We start from the raw sequence: 12,291 nt of genomic DNA on the forward strand, positions 1-12,291 counted from the left end.
GGATCAAATCTGAAACTGGGACCGCGTCTGTAAATTCAGGACTCTCTCTGGAACATAGGGGCACTTAGAGGGTCTGCAATTGCTGCTTAGGTAGAAAATGCTGTTCTTCTTCCCCAAAAGTGATTGTTTTCATCCACTGCAGCCTTCCCTAACCTGGGATTTACCCACTTTTACCTTTCCTCTGCTCTTTCCAGGCATGGTCCATGATTTAGAGCTCCATGTCTCAGTGCCCTTTTGTGTGTGTTTTTGCTCCAGAGCTTTCCCCATGAAAACCCATTCTTTAAAGCTCACTTGGAGCAAACATCAATCCACAGAAAACCCAAACTGACGGCTGCTCCAATTCATCTTTAAAGAGCAGGTTTTCATGGAGAAAGCTTGGGGCAAAAAATAAAATAAAATAAAGCTCAGACACAGCTTCCATATGGAAGGAGATCCATGCCAACATTTTTCAGAACACACACTCTCTGCCAATTCACTGGTCATACACTCTTGGTGAGTACAATTAAAACTCTCAAATGATCCTATGCATGCTAAAGGTATAAATCCCTTTGATTAAGTGTCTGTGTTTTGGGGGCTGCCAACATTGCTGGCTCTGTAAAGTTATTGCAATGTATTCTGAAAAGCTCCCTTCTCCTGCTCTCATCATATGAAGAAGGAAAGTGGACTGAAAGAGAAAAAACAATTCCCCCACAAGTTATCTTTGCCCCAGATATCCAGTTACCACCATCCTTTTCTATTCCTGTGGATAGAAGAAAAAATTCCTCCCTTTCTCATAATGCTACAATTCATGGACATTCGATGAAGCTGAATGTTGGAAGATTCCAAGTGGAAAAAGGGAAGTCTTCCATGCACAGTTAAACTGAGGAGCTCACTCCCACTGTCCCACCAAAGGCAGTGATGGCCACCAACTTGGATGGCTTTAAATGAGGATTGGACAAATTCACGGAGGAGTTGGCTGTCAATGGCGACTAGCCATGATGGCTCTGCTCTGCCTCCACAGCTAGAGGCAGCAACGCTTCCAACTACCAATTGCTGGAAACCACAGGAAGGGAGAGGGCTCTTGTGCTCATGCTCTGCTTGCTGCTTTCCCAAAGGCATCTGGGGGGCAACTGTGAGAGCAGGATGCTTCACAAGATGGGCCAGTGGCCTGATCCAGCAGGCTCTTACGTTCCTAAGAGAACCGAGGTATTGTCCTTACCCCATAATACATATAGAAATAGGTGCAAGGATTAAACCTGAAGCTACAGCTTCAACCACTGAACAATGGAGCTCATTGTGAAGATAAGGCGGTGTCGCCCCCTCTGACCTTGTGCACACAGACACACTTCAGGGCAAATGCTTGATTGAGCCTCCAGTACATTATGCAAGGAAATCTCCCTGGAGTTCTTGCCATGGCTGTTTGAGGTCACATGATGCAGGGAAAGGAGCCAATTGTAGAGGAACTTGAGAGGGGCTCCACCTCCCCTCACCTAGTTGAAAAAGGGGGAGAAAAGAGAGACACAAGGAGCCCCCCCACTTGTCCATCAAGTGTCAAAGCTACTCAAAATATGCTCTCACTTAACCCCTTGCATCCAGTGACACAACACACACCCCCCAAGAAAGATTAAGTTGCCATGCTGTAAGCAAAGGAGCTAAAGAAATCCCCACATGCTTCCCACATGCTGGCTCTTTTTTAAACCCTCAGCTCTGCATGGGAAGAGCATACCTGTTTTTGCCAGGAACTGACTGACTTCCAGGACATAGCCTTCCCCCTCCTCAAACAGAAGAGTTTTTTTTATGGGATCTCTCTGGACCATAAAATAGGGTGATCAGCAGGGCTCCAGGCCATTCCTAGTTGTGCAAAATGAGATTTTTCAACATTTGCCATATAAAAAGCTGCCTTATACTGAGTCAGACCTATTGGTCATCTAAGCTCAGCATTGTCAGCACTAACTGGCAGTAGCTCTCTGGGCTTTCAGGCAGAAGTCTGTCCCTGCCCTACCTGGAGATGCCACTGGGGACAGAACCTGAGACCTTCTGCATGCAAAGCAGCTGCTCTAAGCACTGAGCTGCAGCTCTGCCCCTTTATTCATTCCTGCAGTGGCAAGCCATACCCAACCCAAATCCTTTTCCTACACAGCTCTTATAGGCACAGCAGCAGCACCTTGCTTTCCTTCTGGCTACCTTAACTTAAAAAAGATCAAGAGCTATGGCTGCTGTGATCCTCTTCTTGCATCAAAAGAGCTCTTTTGGAAGTCTTTATCCAGCCCTTTCACATGTTGCACTATAGGTTGTGAAACAGATGGTATAAGAAACTAGCCTCCACACCCTCACCCTTAATCCTGCTCCCTTATATACCACAATTTCTCACTCAAGATAAATTAACAATAACTACAGCGGTACCTTGGGTTACAGACGCTTCAGGTTACAGACGCTTCAGGTTACAGACGCTTCAGGTTACAGACTCTGCTAACCCAGAAATAGTACCTCGGGTTAAGAACTTTGCTTCAGGATGAGAACAGAAATCACGCGCCTGCGGCGCAGCAGCAACAGGAGGCCCCATTAGCTAAAGTGGTGCTTCAGGTTAAAAACAGTTTCAGGTTAAGAACGGATCTCCGGAACGAATTAAGTACTTAACCCGAGGTACCACTGTATTGTTCTTTCCAAAGCAAGACTGCATCGCCAGTGGACTGTGATGAAACGATGTGCTACTTACAGAATCACAGCACTTGGAATGTTTGAAAGATTCGGGCATAGATTGTCTACATAGCCACCAGATTAGCATCATCTCAAAAGACACAAAGCTTTGTTTCTTGTCCATTTTTTATGCAAGGTGATGGGGCAATTTAGAATAGCTTTCCACAACATTCTGCTATCCAGATTATTGTTATAATTTATTTATTAATTACCTTCTAAACGGTCATCTCAAGGCAATTTGCACATGAGTCAAGTAAAGAATTAAAAACACAGAAACAACAAATACATTTAAAACAAAACTCTAACACTAACAAGTGGACACTTGGGATAAAGATCCATTTATCCAGCTGAGAAAAGCTGTTGGAGCAATAACGTTTTCAGTTGTTTCCAGAAATGCAGGTAGTACTCAATAGGAATGCTATTCCAGAGAACAGGGGCAGTCACACTAAAAGCCCTGCTCTGAGTTATGGTGGAACAGGCCTCTGAGATCTTTCAATTGTGCAGGAGTGAGACGCCTACAGACTACAGTGATCTACTTGGGTGTAGAAGGGATAAGGCCTGGTCCTGTACAGAAACTTCTATGCTAGTACCAACACCTTGAACTTGCCCCTGTAGCAAATTGACAGCCAGTGCAAATCCTGGAAACAATGTGTTATATGTTGGCAGTAGTTTCCCCACAAGCAACCTAGCCGCTGTGTTCTCCAGATGCAGCCTCCAAACCAACCCCAACTTTTAGTTTTGGTTACAGCTGCCACTGTGCTGGCTGAGCCTGATAGAAGCTGCCTACCAACACATCTGGAGGACACAAGGTCGGAGAAGGCTGCTTTGGAATGTGGCCAGCTGTCTGTGGCTTTGGTGCCAATACAACAATCAAGAGGATGCCATGTCAGTATAAGAGATACTGGAACACTGGCATGTCGAGAACCACGGGTGCAAATGCACAGCTTGTGCAAACACCTGGAAATCATGGTCAATGCTGGCTTTGCTGCACAAATGTGACAGTCCACATACCAAGTGTCCAGATTCCTAAATAGAGTCCCTTCTTCATAGGAAATTCATTGTGTGTAAAGCAACATTGAACAACCATGGCATCTAAGGGTGTTCTGATCCATCTTGAATTTTGTCATCACGGAGATGCACAGATCAAGGTGATAAGGAAGGAGGTCTGGTGTGTGTTGGAGCTCACCCGAAGCAGGGGCACAGTCAGGACAGCCCTGGAGTTGCTGATTTCAGGACCAAGGCTAGCGACCTCGAAGCTGAGGCAAAAAGACAAGTTATCTCAGCACAGGCCTGGAACAACTACAATATTTTATTATCTGGTCAGCCTAAAAGTTCCACCCCCTCAGTGCTGCACCTGGCTAGCTTAAAAGACCTTTTCAGATGCAGTTATTGGCATCTACTAGGGAGGAGAACCTGGGGGGGGGGCAACTCCAGCTCTCATCATTGCTGACCATTGGCCATACTGACTAAGGCCAATGCTCAGCATCTGGAAGTCCACATCCCCACCCACAACATCCTCCACCTTTGCTACAATTCTAATAAGGCACAACAAGCACAGATGTGACCAGACAGCGGTATGCATGTTGGCCAACGTAGTGCTCAGAGATAGGAAATTGCCAAGATTTCGTGTCAGCCTGAAACATTACCACAACAGCATCCAAGACCCATGGGAGAGGTGGGGGAACAGGTTCCTTTTTTGCATGTCAAATTCTGAAACCCTGAAAGCCATTTCCAGCCCTTAAGAATGGGGGACGGGAAGTAATTTTCCTTCATTTCGTTTGCTGCAGCTTCCTCTAGTGACACGTTTGGCTTTTGTGACACTTCCCTTAATTATGGCAACTGATGACAAAACCATCGTGACAAATGACTCAGCTCTTTTTCGAGGGTGCAGCAAAGGAAGCCTGAAGCCGGCTTCCTCCGCTTCCTAAGGTATATCTGCTTGCGTGGGCACGACACGGGCAGTGAGCGGCTCTATGCCATCGGCCAGGCAGGGCTGAGATGGGAAGCATCCAACAGAATGATTGCTCAGCCTTCCCTGTCACTTTGGTCTTGCTCATCAGAGAGAAGATGTGGCCGCCTCCTTCATGTTTGGGAAGAGTGACCAGGAGAGGCAACAGAATGACCTTCCCAAACCTTCTCCTCAGGCTGCCTTTCATTCATCTCATTTGCATTACAATTCTCTTCATTAGGCCTGAGAGAATGTATAGCAAATCAATTAAAGAACGGGACTGGCTGAGACTGCAGCAAGTCTGTTCCTTCAGCAGAGGCAACTGGGATTTAACTCACAGGGCTAGGCTGGGGGATCAGAACGATATGGGTTCAAATCTCAGTTTGTCTAGGAAGCCATATGGGTGAATTTGGGCAGTCATTGCCACCGAGCAATGTGCACAGGGGGGCGAAGTAGGTACCAGGTGGGCAACTTTGGGAGCATTCCCATCTTGCCCCCTTCCTCACCTTGCTCAGCAAAAGCATTCTGAGCTCAGAAGGAAATCTCAATGGCAAAGCAGGTTTACAGAGGAAGAGCCAGGCCTTCAGATCCCAAGAAGTACAGGGCTTTATAGCACTTCACATTCTGCCCAGAGACACTGCAGAGCTTTTCCAAAAGTGGTGAGAGATGGTCCATCCAACCTCTTCTGGTCAGCAGTTCTGCAACCTTAGTTTGCAGTAGTAATGTATGGAAGTGAGAGCTGGACCATAAAGAAGGCTGATCGCTGAAGAATTGATGCTTTTGAATTATGGGGCTGGAGGAGACTCTTGAGAGTCTCATGGACTGCAAGAAGATCAAACCTATCCATTCTGAAGGAAATCAGCCCTGGGTGCTCACTGGAAGGACAGATCCTGAAGCTGATGCTCCAATACTTTGGCCACCTCATGAGAAGAGAAGACTCCCTGGAAAAGACCCTGATATTGGGAAAGATGGAGGGCACAAGGAGAAGGGGACGACAGAGGACGAGATGGTTTGACAGTGTTCTCGAAGCTACCAGCATGAGTCTGACTAAGCTGCAGGAGGCAGTGGAAGACAGGAGTGCCTGGCGTGCTCTGGTCCATGAGATCACAAAGAGTCAGACACAACAAAATGACTAAACGACTAAACAACAACAACAAAGTTTGCACCAGGAGAAGTTCCCAAGCCATCTTCAAAGAAACCTCACATACAATGCATTGCAGAAGCATAGCTAGGCCACTAATGGACACAGCCAGGCTATCTCTGTCCAGGCAGGAGGGGCTGCTGCTACAATTCATCAGCCCAAGCTGGCAATGAGAGCCACTTTCCCCCACATAGGACATCTGAGCCTTTAAAGCATCTAAGGATGGTTGGGAAAATAAATGCCACTTTCACCTCTTCCGTGGTGACCCTCACATTGCTCCATGCTCCTCTTGAGTTATTTTGCCTGACTGGAAAGTGTCCTGGATATGTGACAGTGCCTCTTGTTTGCCTGTATGGGGACATGTGGGGATAGGCAGCTTGTCTTCTTCATGGCTAGAGCAAAGTCCTCTGTGCAAAGCTAAAAGCCACAGGTATTGTTCCTTCACGCCTCTGGCATTGCCAACCTCTACTTTCGTAGAAGCATAGAATTGTAGAGTTGGAAAGTAGCCCCAAGGGTCATCTATTACAACCCCCCTGCAATGCGTGAATCACAGCTAAAGAATCCCTGACAGATGCCCATCCAACCTCTGTTGCAAAACCATGAATGAAAGAGAGTCGACCACCTTCCATGGTAAGCTATTCCACTACTGAATAGCTATTCCCATCAGAAAGTTCTTCCTAATAGTGATAGTCAGAAACTATATATATATATAGTAATTTGGGTCCATTGGTTTTGGTCCTGCCCTCTGGAGCAGCAGGGCAATCTCAGAGCAACCACAGTCCTAGGTGAGACGATTTGGGAATTCTGAAGGTCAAGCAAGCAAGGATATGTTGGGGTCTGGGACAAATTGCACAGGTGATGAGAAGTTGGTTCACAGTGGTGGGATGCAAAGAGGTATATAAATATAAACATTTTGTAGCACTTTTCAACTTCCTAGTTGTATTCTTCAACTTCCTAAACTGAAAATCAGAAGCTTCAGCTGAGGTGAAGCAGCTGAGGATTTTTCTGAGGAAAACCGAGTTTTGGCAAGGCAAACAGATTTCTCCTGGCTGAATCACACATTTCTGGCTTGATTGACTATTGCAGGTCAATATTAAACAACAAAACTTAACCTCCATACAAATCAAGTACACCCACAATGTTCTTGCAAAGGGGCTTATGAGTACTGGCAGGCATGTAGGCACGTTTTAAATGCTTTTGTTGATATTGCAGTATTGTGATTATTATTTTTAAATTAAATACACAGCTGCAAATAGAAATTAATGTCTTAATATATTTGAGCTGGGGCTTACTGGGGCTCAAGCTCCTAGAATTGCTTTTCAGGGTCAAGAACTCCTCCTGGAAAATGTGAAGTAAGGAATGAACATGTGCAGAGTGACTCTTCCTCATCTCCACTGATTAATCTCAACCAGTATCAGGGATTGTTGCTCGAACCAGGAACCCTGATGGCTCAGGCTGGACCCTCATCTAATAGGACCTACCTGGGACTCAGAGCCCTGTTCTGGTACAGAAAATGAAAGGGGTGTACACTGGAGGTTGTGGAACAGGTGAGCCATATGGAGCTACTGCCTGTCAGCTCCAACCCTTTGTTTCCCAAAGTACTTTAAGTCCTTGCTTGCAACTGGGTTGATCAGGCTTTTTCACAGGCACCTCTCCTTTTCCTCTGTGGTCATAAGATCTGGAAGTATGCATAGCCTGCATTGCTCCCTCAAGACAAAGTTTTCTTCATGTGAGTGCTTGAGCAAACACTGACGGCAATTCCTTTCTTGCAGAAGTATTTCACTGCACAAATTAATCTGGCATTGATGCACATTGAGGATATATATTTAGATATATTCCCTAAGTTCATATATGCACTAATGAGGTCTGAACTGGCAGAGACTGACCAGGGGCCATGATGGATATGGCTCAATGAAACAGTCATTTCAGTTTGCAGCAGCTGTGAAAAAAAGGTGGGTTCCATATTAGGCAACATTAGGAAATAGATCGAAAATAATACTGCCAACATCATAATGCCTTTTTATGTGTGGTGTGACTGTGGAGTTCTAGTTGATGCACCTCAGGAGGGATATTGTAGACACAGGAAGGTAGCCACGAAAATCATCAAGGGGCTGGAGCAGCTCCCCTATGAGGAAAGATTACAACAATTCAGGCTTTTAAATTTGGATAAAAGGTGGGGGGACAACAACAGCCATGTGTCCAAGACAGTGGTCTTCAACTGATGGGTTAGGACCCACTAGTGGGTCATGGTCTGATCAAAGGTTGGTCTCAACAGTAGCACTACTGCCATACAAATATATGGTGAAAGATTAAGAAGTGGATCCTCAAATGCATTTTTGGGTTAAAAGTGGGTCTTGGGTCTGAAAAGGGTTCTGGATGTAGGATAATAATACACAGTGTGTGGAAAGTGGAAAGGGAGAAGTTCTCACACTTCCTCTCTCTCACACCCACACCCATTAACGTCCCATTATTCAGGGCAGACGACAGAAAGTGCTCTTTCACACAGCACGTAATTAAACTATGGAATTAACTCACAGAATATGTAGTAATGGCTACCAATTCAGGTGGCTGTAAAAGAGGGTTTGGAAAATTCATAGAAGATAGGGCTACCAGCCATGATGCCCATGTACCACCTCCATTGTTGGAGGTGGTGTACCTCTGAGTACCAGTTGCTGGGGAGATAGCAAGTAGGGAAGATAATAGTTGTACCCAGATCCTTCTATTCCATGTTCAGGTCCTGATATTCCAGGTTTGGCTTGCAGGCTTCCCAGAGGTATCTGGTTGACCACTGTGAGAACAGGGTGCTGGATAGATGAGCCTTTGGTATGATCCAGCAAGGCAAGTTCTGATGCCAACTCTTTGTTGGAGAACATGCTCTCCAAGTCTAGAGTTGGATACAGTCACCCATAGCTCTGATCTCATCTGGAGAGCCAGACTTCCAGGGCTGGCCTGAGCCCCACAGAGAAATGAATCACTGTGTTAATCCCAATACAGCCAGAGGCTTTTTGGTGGCCTTTATCAAGGCTGTTTCTCGGCTTCACTGTCCTTGCTGTGAAATGGGAATGATGGTGCCCTTTAACTCACAAGGGTGTCACGAAGCCAAACAAGGAAAGTCTGGTTTCTGCTTTGCTGTCAAAGCAGAAACCATTCTGCATCCATGCCTATCTGTAATTTCCACAATGCATACCATGCCCAAGTAAATAATTTGCTTTCATATCACATACATGCAGGTTTAAAATAACCCTTTAATTCTAGAGCGGTTTTGGCAGAGATGCATTTTGAAAGGTTACGTGAGTCATAATCCAATCCAAACAGCAGCAAAAGGAAGCTTAAGAAATCTAACGACCATAGGAGCACATCCAGAAGGAAACTCGGCTGGAGAGATACCATCCATTAAAGAGGGCAAGTGCCACAAAATGCCCCATTCAGGGCACCTGTGAATTCGGCTGTGTTTTTATGGGGTTTTTTCATGGTGTCACTTGAGCAAAAGAGCAAAATGCAAGAGCTGGTTCCTAGGTAGAAGCAGACAGTTGTTAGTAAGCAAGAGCAATGCAATTACCTGTCTTGAAGACAGTGTGGGAGCTGGAAGGGTAACAAGCACCTGAGAGAGGGGGTGCCTGGGAGAGAGCAGAGCAGGATAGGAAGGGGTGAAGCTGAGCAATGAGTATGCAGACTGAGCTTTTGCATTATGAAGACTAAGAGCCTCAGCCAAAGATGTCTTGCTTACATGCTTCCCATTGGGGTACCTTGTTGGTCACTGTGGGACGAAGATGCTGGACTAGATGTTCTTATGTTCATCATTCAGTGTAATCCTAAATTGGAAGACATAGATATACATTGAGGTGGGGGGGATGTTGAGGAGTGAGGTCAGAGGGCAACATAATGCCTAAAGAAAAGACAATGACAATTATATGCAAGCAAAATAGTCACAGTGGCCATAAACAAAATGCTGGTGGTGATGACACAAACATTCTAGCATGGCTAAACTAAATGTCATGAACAGTGGAATAAAAACTGAAAATCTCCATTCAAGCCACAGGTGACAGAATTGAATTTCCTGTTAAACTGCAAATCAGTCCTTTCACACTGGAGTTTCCCTTTGCTCTAACGTGGCTCTTTTAAGAGACAAACTGGACTGTTCTGCGAGATTGAAATATTTTCCCACTGGTTTCTGAATATTGCCTTTCTGATGTGATTTGTGCCCACTTATTGTTTTGCAGAAAGCCTGACTTGTTGGTTTTGTGTAATCTGCTTTGCTGGCAGATTATATTGCATATAATCTACCATATATTTTGGAAGATGAGCAGGTGAATGAACACTCTGATGTTGTGGGTGACATTGCTAGGTTCTATAACAGTGTTGCCAGAGTAGATATGTGGACAGAGCTGGAATCTGGGTCCATTGCAGGGCCTGGTTCCTGTCTTTGTGTGTCTGTTATGTGGCCTGTTGTTGCTGGTGAGTAGCTAGTTTAAGTTAGAGGTGGGGGAGACATCTGTAATAAATTAGAGGCTTACCTTCCCCAAAGGCTTATGAAAGGGAAGAATCATTATCCTAGATGGGCTGTGGATCCTTGATTATGACATTATGAGCTCAGAGGGGTCAGTCTGAATGATGCCCTAAGTCCCTTCCAGTTCTTGGGGTCCTGTACCCAGTGAGGGTTAGACACTAATATAGGTGATTGCTGGACTGGTCAGACAAGTTTCATTGTAAGACAATGACCTTAGCCAGCCACTTAAATGTCCTCATCAGCATCCCAAAATAATGAGCTAGGTTGCAAGTGGCTGTGCCTTCCAAGCTAATGGATGGGTCTTTCCTCCACACCACCTCTCCTAGCTGCTATGTAGGAGAACAATAGCCTGCATGGTCTATGTGAACTGAGCTTGATAGCATTCTGGAAGCGGGAGACACAGACATGCTTGCTCTGTGCTGGATCTAAAGCTGCAAATAATGTAGAAGCATTATCTTTTCAGGGTGTTTGTGTTGTGAGCCCCTCCATTTTATGATCAGGTTGTGTATATATGTGTAAATAAAACAATATATCCTAAGGACAGCACAGTCTCTACTGACCTTCATTCCAAGGAACCCAAATTTGGGTAAGCACTGGAACCGCTGGAGTCTCTTGCCACTCAGGGACTGGGGTGGCATGTAACTATTCACTGGAGTGGTTTCAACAAAGCCGGTGGGTGACAGAGAGGTGTTCTGCCATTTTCCATTATGGGTCTGTGCTACAGTGGATTATTCCTAGGCACCTGCCTGCTCTTACTAAACTGCTTTTTCACATCAATGGGTGGAGATTGTAGCCTAAGAAATGACTGATGCAAATCCTTAAGCTGTGAGCCTCTCTTTGATGAGTCAGAGCAGATGCAGTTGTACTTTAGGGCTTTGTTGCAGACAATGGATTTTGTAGCATGTTCTGGATGGGAGCTAGATGCATGTAGATACATGTCCTTAGTAGGGTTCTGATATAAAGCTGAGCTTATATATCTATTTTTATGTCATTGCACAGTCATGTTCAGAAAGTGAGGCTGCCACCTGGATGGGTCTAGGCTCAGGTGGATGGTGAGGTGGAAGTTCTGGTGGAACAGCATATGATAACAGTCCAAATAATAAGGATGGGGGGCAGGAACTGAGAAAGCAAATGGTAGTCCCAAGCTAGCCATGAAAAAGTTAGCAGACTGTGAAGCCATGTCAACCTCTATGGTAGTGCCACAGATCTGGTGCTCCAGCATAACTAGCCATCAAATTCTGTCACCTTATACTTACCTATAATTACCTCAGTTTGGGGGAGAACAGGCATCTCCAACCTTGTATATGGTCACCTTAACAATTTTGAATCCTTACGGGCTGTCTGGAGAGTCGATGTGGTGTGGTGGTTAGAATGTCAGACCAGGACCTGGGAGACCAGGGTTCAAATCTCCACTCGGCCATGAAGCTCACTAGGTGACTTTGGGTCGGAGGAGGAGAACCGTGTAGGCCACTTTGTGAGTTCCTTGTAGAAAAATGTGGGGTGTAAGTGCAATAAATGAATAAGCATTTCATTTTCCTGTGACATCACTTTGGTCCATCCATTCCCCTCTGTGGGGGAAACTCTATATTTATCTATCTACAGTATATGCCTATTTAGGAGTACCTTTCACACATTTAATGAAGTGGACTCTAGTTCACAAAAGCTTGTGCCATAATAAGATCGTTGGTCTTTAAGATCTCACAGGGAAACAAAGGGCTCCAAGCAACTTTGCTAGTAAACTAGCACTTTGATTTTCCTTTAGTCAAAAGTAGTGAGATGGTGCTTACAGGAACACAGGAAGCTTCCTTATATCAGATGAAACCAGTAAGTATTTTCTACACTGACAGGCATCAGTTGTCTGAGGCTCCAGACCATGTTCTCCTCTAGTCTTACCAGGGAGATGCAGGGTTTTGAACCTGGGACCTTCTGCATGCAAAGCAGATGCGTTTCCACTGAGCTAGGAAACATAGGAAGGAACATAGGGAGCTGCCTCATACAACGTCAGCCCATTGGTCTATC

The 12,291-nt window shown here is 45.3% G+C and overlaps 1 long non-coding RNA gene across 1 annotated transcript in view; it reads right to left on the reverse strand.

Moving 5' to 3' along the window:
* The window catches only part of LOC310692781, a 30,694-nt gene that overhangs the window by 9,562 nt on the left and 8,841 nt on the right, over positions 1-12,291 (reverse strand). The gene's annotated exons all lie outside the window — the stretch shown is intronic.

Source organism: Podarcis liolepis (assembly GCF_965112155.1).
Source record: "Podarcis liolepis genome assembly, chromosome: 14".
NCBI lineage: Eukaryota > Metazoa > Chordata > Lepidosauria > Squamata > Lacertidae > Podarcis > Podarcis liolepis.